General features: G+C 33.3%; 2 long non-coding RNA genes across 2 annotated transcripts; both read right to left on the reverse strand.

The window, feature by feature from the left end:
• Positions 1-2,558, reverse strand: LOC112796009 (uncharacterized). Its single transcript, XR_003199002.3, has 2 exons — positions 2,148-2,558; positions 1-1,474 (listed from the first exon to the last, which is right to left on the reverse strand). It is a non-coding gene; the product is annotated as an uncharacterized lncRNA (long non-coding RNA).
• A 6,834-nt stretch (positions 2,559-9,392) lies between these two features.
• Positions 9,393-12,346, reverse strand: LOC112794174 (uncharacterized). Its single transcript, XR_011880705.1, has 2 exons — positions 9,809-12,346; positions 9,393-9,732 (listed from the first exon to the last, which is right to left on the reverse strand). It is a non-coding gene; the product is annotated as an uncharacterized lncRNA (long non-coding RNA).
• Positions 12,347-12,905: the final 559 nt, after the last annotated feature.

The following is a 12,905-nucleotide window of genomic DNA, read 5'->3' on the forward strand; positions in this document are numbered from 1 at the left end:
AAAAATTAATTCATAATATTAATTACTTAAAAATTGGTTTTCTAATTTTTTAGTAACATAGACATCTGGTACTTGGCATTCAATATATGTATATACAGTAAGGTTCTGAAAACCGAACCGGTCATCGAACCGCTCTAGGCACTGGTTCACTAGTTCATAGGTTCAACCGGTTTGACCGTGGTTGAACCGTAAAAATCGTTTTATAATAAAATAATAATTAAAATGTAAATAAGCACATGAAAATATAATTATAGTCTAATCTAAACTTTAAAATATCATTCAAATTAAAAGTACTACATAAACCAAATGTTATAATCTCATTCAAATACAAATTCAAAGTTCAAAAGTCCTCAAACAACCAATCAAACCCAACATAGCATCATCAAAATGATCCAATGAAATCAGAATCAATGAAATCAAAAATAAATTCATAACAGTTTACTCAGAGTTCAGTTCATCAGAGCACAGTTCATCAGAATCAATGAAATCAAAAATAAATTCATAACAGCTTCAGAGAGTAGAGACTCAGAGTTCAGTTCATCAGAGCACAGTTCATCAGAATCAATGAAATCAAAAAATAAATTCATAACAATTTACTCAGAGTTCAGTTCATCAGAGCACAGTTCATCAGAATCAATGAAATCAAAAATAAATTCATAACAGCTTCAGAGAGTAGAGACTCAGAGTTCAGTTCATCAGAGCACAGTTCATCAGAATCAATGAAATCAAAAATAAATTCATAACAGTTTACTCAGAGTTCAGTTCATCAGAGCACAGTTCATCAGAATCAATAAAATCAAAAAATAAATTCAAAACAGTTTCAAAGAGTAGAGACTCAGAGTTCAGTTCATCAGAATCAATGAAATCAAAAATAAATTCATAACAGCTTCAGAGAGTAGAGACTCAGAGTTCAGTTCATCAGAGCACAGTTCATCAGAATCAATGAAATCAAAAAATAAATTCAAAACAGTTTCAGAGAGTAGAGACTCAGAGTTCAGTTCATCAGTTCAGTTCATCAGAATCAATGAAATCACAAAATGAACTCATAACAGTTTCAGTTTTCAGAGAGTAGAGACTCAGACTTCAGTTCATCAGAGCACAGTTTCATCAGAATCGGATTGCATCACAAAATCATGTTCATAACCTAATTAAAAATTACCTGGAAATGAAGAAATCTGTTGCTTTCTCTCAGAGCTCGAAGGACAACGCTTCAACGCTTCAACGCTTCTCTATTGCTTTCTCAGAGGCAGGGCTCGACGTTGGTGACATGCGAAGTGGCTGAGAGTGCGACGCTGGTGAGGGCGTGAGTGCGACGGCGGTGAGTGCGTTGAGGGCCTCCTGGAGTCTGGAGTTAACAACTGGGTGGTGAGTGCAGTGAGTGCGGTGAGTGCGGTGACTGGGTGGTGTTCTGTTCTTTAGGAGGCTGGAGTTGACAACTGAGAAGCTGGAGGAAGGAGAAAGTAGAGGCTGCGAACTTGCGAAGGAGAAAAAAACTCAGAAAAGGGAATTAGGGTTCCCTCAGCAGCACAAAACGGCGGCATTTTGCTGCAATGTTAAAAAAGCGGCCGGATCCCGGTTCGGATCGACCGACCAATAACCGGCCGGTTCGTCAATTCAAATCCGATTTTTAAATACTGCAATTTTCTTATTATCCGAACCGCTACTGTGACCGGTTCATGATTTGACCGGTTCGACCGGCCGATTCGAACCGATTTTCAGAACATTGATATACAGTGTTGGTGGTTTTAGTTACATTGCTTGAGATATCTAATTGATAAGAAAGTAGTTTATAATTAACTTTATTAATTTAGTTTTGATATAGTAATAACAGACAAATTTTATATTGCCTCTCAAATTAATACACTTTTTAATTATCGGATAAAAGCATACATATAATACATGCACGCTAGTTAATTAATTGATCACAAATATATTTTATAAGTTTGCTAACTTGCCGTAAAAATTAAATAAATACAAATGTTCATGATAGAAAAAAAAAACACATCAGACATTAGACATTAGACATATACAAATCAAAATAAACATATTATAGTCTTATTTTTTAATAATACTTATTTATTTCTATTAATTTTATAAGATATTAATCATTTGATCTAATGAAAAAGCTTCCAAGCACGTATTCCTACCTCAAAAAAGTACTTCTTATTATTCTCTCCGGTGGTTCCCATGCTGGCGAACACCACAAGCTGATAGCTGTTGCCTCCAACACGTGCCTCCATAACGCAATTTTCGATCTTTACTAGCTTTAGATTCGCTTTATTTTTGTGGTTGTACTCTGTGATTGCGAAATTCGCAATCTCCATCACACGGGGATCATTGACATCCATGTGTTTTGTGAACTAACGTACTAGCAAAGGCGGAAAGAGAACCCAAAACAAGGAGAGAAATGATGATCAGGCAGCTTGATCTCATGGTAGCCATGCTTGATGATGTTTTGGTTCTTCTTGAAGGGTTAGTCTTTTATTTTGTGTCTAAATGGTGCATAGCTACGTGCAATTTATACAGTAGGAGAAGAAATAAAACTGTGGAAAAAATATTGATATATTATTTTTATGTTTAAAAATATTATTTGTACATTAAATTCAGCTATTAAAACGGATTCTTATATATTTATATATAAATGTATATATTATTTAACTTATTTTTAATATATATTTTATATATTTTAATATATATTTTATATTAATGACTGATTTTAATAGATAATTCTAGTATACTAGTAGCATGATTGTTTTTGTATTAATATATGTATTTAGAATTCAATTAGAGAATCTATTTTTTTCGGTTACATCAGTAAACTATAATATTAAATTCTAAATTTCAAATCTTAAATTCTAAATCATAAAATTTTAAAAAGTAAAAGTTAAAAGAAAATTATTATAAAGAATTTTTTTTAATATTGATTATTTAAAAGTTTTTTTTATATTCCTTTCATTTATTTAATGTCTTTACAAGCTAAGTTCAAAATTATCTTTTAATATACAGTTTTAAATATTATAAATAAAATGAAGAAGTTATAAGTATATTTTTAATTATTTATTTCAGAATATATTCAACCTAAGTATTTATTTAGGAAGACTTTAACTCTTTAATTTACTTATGGGATAGTGAATTGATTAGGGAGAAAAGTAAATTGTCGACAGCTTTTGATTATTGCGTGTGGTTAGATAAAAACACATATAAAAAGGATAATTAAAATCTTATAAAATTTGCCTTCCTACTTCCTTAAGAGTTAAAGTTCAGTAAATAAATAAAGCCAAAAAATATATAAATAAATTTTATTTTTTATAAAAAGATTAATTATTCGCATTCATGCTTATTGACTGACCATAATTTATCAAAATTAAGTTAATTTGTTTTTTGTGTTAAAAATAAATCCCAATAAAGTGATTTTTTATTTAAATAAATAAAATAAATGTAATAATTATCGAAATAAATAATTGTAAAAATAATTACCGTTTTGTATTCCATAGTCATATCTCATTTACGATGATAATTCATGTATCTCGTTTACACTGTAAACGAGATATGACACGTCAGTTGTAACATGTCTATCTCGTTTACACTGTAAACGAGATAAGGCCTGTCTGCGCCTATAAATAGAAATCGTTTACAGCAGCAGTCTGAGCCCTATTTTGACTGAGTCAACCTCTTTCTTTCCTCTTTTGTTCCTTTCTTATCCTATTTTAGACCTATACGGTGATGGTGCGTCAGGCAGGGAACGACGGAGACATCAACAGGCTGAACGATACATCGTATTACATCAGGACGGTCGACTTCAAAGTTAGTTGTATTCTGTTCGTTTAATCTAAGTATATAGCCATTGTTAAAGTAGTCCTGAATTGACAACAACATAGTTAAATAGTTTAGTGAGTGGTCTCTAGAAGAAATTTGGAACTCTATTTTCTTGTGTAAGGTTGTTATAACTTAATTATTGATTTGGAACTTTATTTTTCTTGTGCTAGGTTATTAGTATGTATAACGTTATAATTATGAAAGGTATTCTGCCATATGTAATTTAGAGACATGTGTAGGCTAGAAACATGGAAGTATCTTCTTAATTAAAAGTAACTGTAAATTAGATAGAAATAATTGATGTGTATAACATGTTATGTTGATTTAAACACAAAATAAAAAAAAGAGTAAGAATTCAAATATGTGCATAAATTTATGATCATCTCTTTATAAGGCTGAATTTTTATTTCATTGTTCAGAGGCCCCGCCTTCTACCGTTCCGGCGAGTGAGCCATACCTTTTCTCCACCGAACGTCATCGTCCCATATTTGGCAGATACTGGATTCGGCGACACGGTGCCACACAGGGACTTCACTTTTGACAATTCCCTGATTTCGGCACTCGTGGAGTGTTGGCGTCCTGGGACGCATACGTTTCATCTCCCGTGGGGGGTAAGGTCACTATCACCTTGCAGGATGTGGCGTACCACCTAGATCTACGCGCACACGACAACCCCGTTGAGGGTGCATCCGTGACTTCGATAGGTGGTACGGCATGGAGACGTGGGCTATGGTGGAGTAGCTGCTTGGTGCTAGGCCTCCAGTGGCGGCACAGTAGGCTGCACAAAGGAAGGGGTCTTTCACAATGAAGCTGGTGTGGTTACGGGATCGTGTCCGCCAGATGTTCCCGACCGACGACCTGGAGACCCTCCGACAGTACGCCCGATGCTATATTATTTTACTGATCGGAAGATATCTGCTGACAGACAAATCCAACAACCTGGTGCACATACGATGGCTACCGCTTCTCCAGACGTACCAGTCACTTTGTTTGGCGGCACAGCGGGGCGTCACGGACATTGCCGATTGCACTCCACTTTTGATGAGCTGGATTTATCAGAGATTTTCTCAGTGGCGTCCACCAGATAGAGGAATCTACCAGTATCCGCTAGCTGCGAGATAACCAAATATTATTTTTGTATTCACATTAAATTTTGTTGTCAATTCATATGGTTTGTTACTTAACGAATCGTATATATCTCCCTTACTGTCAGGTTGGTTGGATTGCAGCAACAGAGTAGGGATCAGCATCAGGCCAGGGTACTGCATTGGAAGGTTTTGATCGACCGATTACGGTTCGATGAGGTTAGTCATGACTTAGAATATATTGTGAATTTAAATACTTGCTATGTTGTATTAAGGTATAGTTTTGTACGAATCTTCCCAATCCCCGTATATTTGTGCAATTGCCTTCTGCTTGGCCATCCACACCTTTCTGTGGAATGGTTTGAAGTGATAACTTGCTTAGACCGCACCTTGCAAAACCAGAATGCTTATAGAGGAGTTAGACTGAATCAATGGCAAGATGACCCTGCAGATCAGACTGCTGTCTAACTGACGATGGTCTTAAGACATGGTGGGTACTAGACAACTGTGCACTCCACCAACTCTCCGAACCTCCTTGAACACAACAAAATAGTATTGCTTTAGCCATGTCGTACACCTACTTAATATTTCGTACAGAAGTACTGACAAGCAGAATTAAATTTAAGCTTTCCAGTATCCGAGGTTCTGTCGAAGGACCACACGGAGGCTCCATTGACAACTATTCTCAGCTTGACGGCACTGCACATGGTACTTTAACTGGTCCGATTCGATCACCCGGTACTCCGCACTCCTGCGAAGACTGTAGTTCTTCACACGCTGAAGCACTGTTGATCTCTTGGCTTCTAAACCTGTGGCCGACCCAAAACTCTACACTGCTGTCTAGATTGTAATTCTCTTCACCCGTGTCAGGAAACGGAGTCCTCTCATGCATGGCATCTAGATCCAAACTGTGATAGTGAGGTGGCACTACCGATAGAACAGAAATTGGGTGAGGTGGAGGCAGAACATACGCCACAGTCTGGACAGGTGTCTCTGGAACACACTCATCCCCATCCACACCATAGGACGAGTTGTTGTCCGCACTGTCCACCACGTAATCCTCGTCCGACTCCTTCTCGCCCTCTTCTGCCTCATCCACTGGAATGGCGACATGAATGGGCGGTGGTGCGAGAGGTTCGTCATCCTGTACATAGGTTGAGTGTACGGAACTCCCACCATCCCTGTGATCCACCTCTGTGGAAAGCTCCATTACCTGCTCCACCATGATCCTCCCATGAATGTCGAACATCAATCGCACATGCTCATCCCCTAGAAGTCGGAATAGTCGAAACCGGAAGACTCCGTTACCCATGGGTGCCAACAACCTATACGCCACCCTTCCGACTTCCCTCGCTTGTGTACCACCGATCTTGCTCAATATCAAACTCTTCAAATCCGACGTCTCCACACGCTGAGTGCGAAACAATATCGGATCCTAACACACAAATGTCACCCCGTTGTCACCATTTCTCATACGACAATTGGGATAAACAAGCACAACTATGTACGGACTATTACCGGCCATTAATGCCTTGTATTAGTGAGAAATATGAGACACAAAAAGGATAGAAAAAGTTTGTGAAAAATAACAAGGGTTAGACATCCTTTTATAGCTGCTGGGATTGTCTTCTATATATCTCGTTTACATTGAACACGAGATGAACATTTCATGTATCTTGTTTACAGTATAAACGAGATAGACACATTGCAGCTGACGTGTCATATTTTGTTTACAGTGTAAACGAGATACATGAATTGTCATCTCATTTACACTGTAAACAAGATATGACTAAAAAATGCAAAACAGTAATTATTTTTAAAATTATTTATTTCGATAATTATTACATTTATTTTATTTATTTAAATAAAAAATCCCCTAATAAAGATGTGCAACTTATATATTGCCTTCTTGTTTATATTTACTTCCTCGATATTTTTGGTCAGTCCATCTAGTGTATGCTAATCGGATAATCGCAGATGCTAAAGTCCAATTAAAGTTGACACCTCCATATAGGGTTATTTAATGCCGCACAAAAAATGACCCCAAAAAAAACATCACTTGTATAAAGACAATAAATATTTTTTTTAAATTATTTATTTAGTTACAGTTAAAATATATTTTTTAAAATTTTAACTTTATAATATGTTTTACTCAAAAAATTTAAAAATAAACAAAAATTGTTATACTAAAAATAAAACAATTACAAAAATAAAATTAATAAGTTAAAATATAAATCTTTAAAAATAAAAAATTATTAAAAGAATTTATAAAAACCATAAATAAAAATTTAATTCGTAAAAGATTATTAAAATTAAAAAATAAAAAATATCAAAATATAATAAAAAATAATAAAAAAATAATATTATAAAATTAAAAAAAAATAATAAAAGGATAAAAACAATCTTATAACAAATTTTTTATTAAAAATTAAATTATAAATAAATTAAAAAGTTAGTGTCAAAACTAAAGTAATAATTTTAAAAATATAATAACACTTTTTAATAATAACAATACTTTTAATCTAAACTACATGTCAAAAATCTAATACGTAACAATTTAGTTAATAAATGATATCAAACGTTCTTATCTAAAGATAATTTAAAAGCTTTTATCTAGTCTCCGCAAAAATAAAGCCTGCATTTATTTGCAAAAGGATAATAAATTTCGAATCCAAAAAAGTAGAGCATGGTGACAAAACTCATAATTCTGAATACTGCATATAACTGGTCTAGTTTTTGGCGAAAATTCGTTCCTAATAATTCAGTCAAAAAGTGCAAAAAAAAAAGCATTAAAGAAAGGTTTTAAAAATTGAACTGATCATTGAAACAGTCATCGACCCACTTTAATTATTAATTTCTTTATTTATTGATTTAAAATTATAGTTTAATAAAAAGAATAAAACTCCTCTTCAGTCCCTAATTATTTACGAAATTGGTCTGGCGTCCCCTCACTATTAAAAATTAACAATGCAGTCTCCATCGATTCTCTTTGTGTGACCAAAAAGACCCTGTAACAGTTCTTCCATGAAATATAACCGAGAAATCCTACGTGTAACGGTAACTATTTGACGTGGATTCTAACGATTTGATGAGACAATTAGGTCCTTGCACAATTAGCAAAAACGTTGCCGTTTTGATGCAAGATGGAATCATATTATAACATAAATTCCTCATTCTCTCTCTGAAGTATCACACACTTTCACTCTTTGCCCTCATCCACACAAAGAATTACCGTAAACCCTAGAGACTGTCAGGCTTCCCGTCAGAAACGACGACGAAGGAGAGCTGGCGAGGACGACGTAGCTGCGCAATAACGTGGCGTTTGCTGACGGAGTGGTGACGTGCTATTGACGGAGCCGCACTTCCGTTCTTAGAGGTGAGTTTGTACAACAGTTTGTAAACAGCATCATTGTAGTCCTTCATTTGTTGATCTGAAGGAAGTATGCTTACCATGGATCACCATAAAGTATGATATGTGTTTTTTTTACATTTGTGAAGAACAGTCACTTTCACTAGGGTTGAATCATTACTTCGAGTAAAGTTTTTTTGTCTGTTTTGAGTACATTAATGTCTGTTAATAATAATTTATTTATGGGTTACTAAGTAAAGTTTATATATTGCAGATGGCTATTGAAATTATACCAGTATTTCACCATGGGGTGGTTTGAGAGAGACGATAATGGAATGCTCAGCTACTTTGATGGTAAGGTAGAGAGATTTTTCAAGTTGGACATTGACATTGTTAATTTTAAGAATTTAGAGGAGATGTTCAAATGGTTAGGATATACAGAGTACAAGGCTATGTATTGACAAGACTATTCCGGAATAAACAGCCAATTCATAAGCAATTGACATCTCAAGTTCATGGACCGTTACTTCTACCCACTGTGCTCACAAACTAAGCCCCATCAACCCAACCAAAGATGGCTACAAAATCAACTACATCCATTGGCATTTCTCTCAAGTCATAGGCAACAACTAGTGCTGGCACTGCAGCTAGGTTGTTCCAATTCATCTCAACACGAGGACTCAAACAAGGAATCAAGGCACCAAGCTTTAGAGCACCACTAAACTTTAAAGAATTTGGCTCCACTGCACCCCCTTTTAAAGCTCCACAGAAAAAATAAAGACTAGATAGTTATGGCTAGTATTTTGGATAGTATTTTGTAACTTATTTTTTATTGTAAACTATGCCTAACATTGGTCAAGTATTTTGGAACTTCTAATACTTGAACACTTTAGATTATCTGTTTTGTTTAGTTACCAAGGCATAATATGTAATGGCATGTGGGTGTTTTGCAACTTTTTATATATTATGATATTTTGCGTTTCAGGATAAAGATTTTGATTGCCATACTAGATTTGGTTTATTCTTGATTCAATGAGATTGTATGAAAACTTACTTCAAATAACAAAACACTCAGAAATTGTCACTTCAACTCAAAACAGTGAAAAATACTAGAAGATCATATGTCACAAGGTTACTTACAATTTAAATCACAACAATCTTTCCATCATTAAAATTCAACAATTTAACATCACAGTTATCATTCATAATATGCATCTAGTTCATAACATCAACATCCAAAATAAGTTACAATTTTTTTACATCCAATTAGACTAAAGTGCAGTAATAAAAAATTCAACAACAACAGCAATGACAAATGCCATGATAACACATCTATAGCTTAATCTCCATCTCTTTAATTTTGTTCTCCAACTTCTTCAATCTCCCATAAATTTTCATCTTCTGGACTTCTACCACCGTATAACCAAACTCAGTTATCAGCTCATCCAGCCACTTAAAATATTTGCAATGTGTTGAAGGAGTCTACAATTATGAACAATTATTTTTTAATCAACCTAATTACAGAGAAGGTTGTAAGATGTAATAAACTCTAATATACCTTGAAATAACTGCAACCAAAGAACAACATATTTGGATTAGTTGATGTGGTGGATTCAAAGAGAATCGCATGAGCTCCACAATAACAGCTTGGATGTGTGAAGTTCTTCCTTACCATGCCAACATTGCCAGAGTTGTCGCTTGAAGCTCCCGTCGACTTCTCTTTCCATAAACGACGGATTGATCCTGATGAATGTTCTTCCGTGTTCATCACTGAAGGCAAGGTGAGATTTGATATCTAGGGTTCACATTAACATTTGATAGTACTCTTATTAAGAATTGGAATCAAAATTGCAGCGTTTTTGATGACTGTGTACATGGATTCTATCCTATCAACAACACTCAGTCCACGTATAACAGTTACTGGTACAGATAGGATCTTTCGGTTATTTTTTACCCGTAAACCGACAAGAGGGTCCTTTTGGTCACACGGAGAAAATTGATGAGGATCGCGTTGTTAATTTCTAATGGTGAGAAGATGCTAGGTCAAATTCATAAATGGTTAAAGACCGAAAAAAAGTTTTATTGTGATCAAAATAACTATTCTATAATAAGATAATAAATAAAATATAAATAAATTAAATCCCCTAAAGTATAATATAGTCAAATATAAACTTTAATAATTGGACAAAAATATAACCTAATAATCACAAGGTCATAATCAACACTTCAATAACAATTTATCAAATTACCAAATAAATAAGATAAAGATCGTGAACTAAGATCAAACTAATTATTCAAATTATTAACAATTTGGACAAAAATATAGCAACCTAACCATTCCAAAGAACTTACCTCAATAATAATTTATCAAATTAACAATATCAAAAAAGTGAATTAAGATTAGCACCACAACAACAATTAAAATAAAAAAAAAAAGAAATAACTGGAAAAGCAACCCAAATATGACAAAGAACAAGAATAAGGAAAAAACATCTCCTTTCGCACGTTCTAAAACTTGAACAGATGATGTTAGAGCTTGAAATCCAAAAAATGTTTATTATAAAATAAAAATATTAAGTAAATTTAACACACACATGTACACACGTGCACGCACACATACACTCACATGTATATATATGAATTTTCGTTTTTATTTATCTGGTATATTTTAAATTTTCAATTATAAATGTTTTAAATTATTATGCTATTTAATATCGGCTCTCATAAATAAAATAGAAATATATGAACAAAGGATGTATATATAATGTAGGAGTTCAATTAAATAGCTAACTTTTTCAGTTAATAACAATCAGTTTTTTTTGTCAACGAAATATAACTCAAATGATATTTTTTATACTTACTTAGAGGTCGCGAGTTTGAATTTTTCTATTTTTAGAAAAAAAAATCAGTTTTTTTATTATTTTAAATTTTTAGACTCTAAATCTTGAACTCTATATTCTAAAAGTCTAAATACTAATCCTGTCTTCTAAATTCTCTAAAAATAAAGGTTAAAAGATAATTTTAAAACAAAACAAAAAATTAATTCATAATATTAATTAATTAAAATTTGGTTTTCTAAATTTTTTAATAACATAGACATCTGGTACTTGGCATTCAATATATGTATCTACAGTGTTGGTGGTTTTAGTTACTTTGCTTGAGATATCTAATTGATAAGAAAGTAGTTTATAATCAACTTTATTAATTTAGTTTTGATATAGTAATAACACAGACACATTTTATATTGCCTCTCAACTTAATACACTTTTTAATTATGAGATAAAAGCATACATATAATACATGCACGCTACTTAATTAATTGATCACAAATATATTTTATAAGTATGTTAACTTGCCGTAAAAATAAATACAAATGTTCATGATAGAAAAAAAAAAACGCATGCATAAGACATTAGACATATACAAATTAAAATAAAAACATATTATAGTGTGAAATTGATACTTGAAAACCGTTAGTTTAAAATTTAGTCAAATCAGTCAAATCATCTAACAGTTCTCAGTATCAACTTCATGTGAAGTCGACTTCACCTGAGTTTCCACCAGAGATTAATCATTTGATCTAATGATAAAGAGAGGGTGCAAGAATAAAGCTTCCAAGCACGTATTTCTCGGATGGCTGAATACCCAACCGTACCCAATACTTATTAGTCTCTTCAGTGGTTCCATTGCTGGCCAACAGCACAAGCTGGTAGCTGTTGCCTAAAACACCGTGTACCTGCCTATTGCAACTTTCGATCTTTACTAGCTTTAGATTTGCGTTAGATTTGTGGTTGTGCTCTGTGATTGCGAAATTCGCAATCTCCACCACATGGGGATCATTGACGTCCATGGGTTTTACGTACATCCGAGCAAAGGCGGAAAGAGAACCCAAAACAAGGAGAGAAATGATGATCAGGCAGCAGCTTGATCTCATGGCAGCCATGCTTGATGATGTCTTGGTTCTTCTTGAAGGGTTAGTCTTTTATTTTGTGTCTAAGTGTTGCATAGTTACGTGCAATTTATATAGTAGGAGAAGGAATAAAACTGTGGGAAAAATATTGATATATTATTTTTGGAGCAATGCTAGTAGCAGCAACTTTTGTGATTGGTAGCCAGCAAATAACCATCAATGATGATTTAATGGGGTGAGATTGGTGTGAGATTTCATCCAATGACTCACATTTCTCTGCTGGTTACATGCTGGCCAAAATTTAACAAAACTGCTGGCCCTCTAGACTTTTCCTTATTTTTGTGTTTAAAAATGTTATTTGTATGATAAAATCAGTTATTAAATTCGGTTCTTATATATTTATATAAGAATGTACATATTATTTAACTAATTTTTAATATTTATTTTATATTTTCAATATATATTTTATATGGTGAACTTTATCATGTCCTCTCTAAAATAAAGGATAAATTACCTTTTGTGGCATATACAGTGATTATTGATAAATTGTCTTTCAACTAAAATTCCAAAGTTCGAATAACTTCGTCAAATCTAATTGCTATCTCTAATACGATCGTTAGAAAATCCTAACGAAAAAGCTAAAAAACTAATAGAAATTTGTGATATATTAGTTAAAAATGATGGTAATTGGTGCGTGAAAAAAGATATCAAGGTATTTTATTTTTTATTTTTTTTCTTTAATTGC

Source organism: Arachis hypogaea, chromosome 4 (genome assembly GCF_003086295.3).
Source record: "Arachis hypogaea cultivar Tifrunner chromosome 4, arahy.Tifrunner.gnm2.J5K5, whole genome shotgun sequence".
In the NCBI taxonomy this organism is placed as follows: Eukaryota; Viridiplantae; Streptophyta; class Magnoliopsida; order Fabales; family Fabaceae; genus Arachis; species Arachis hypogaea.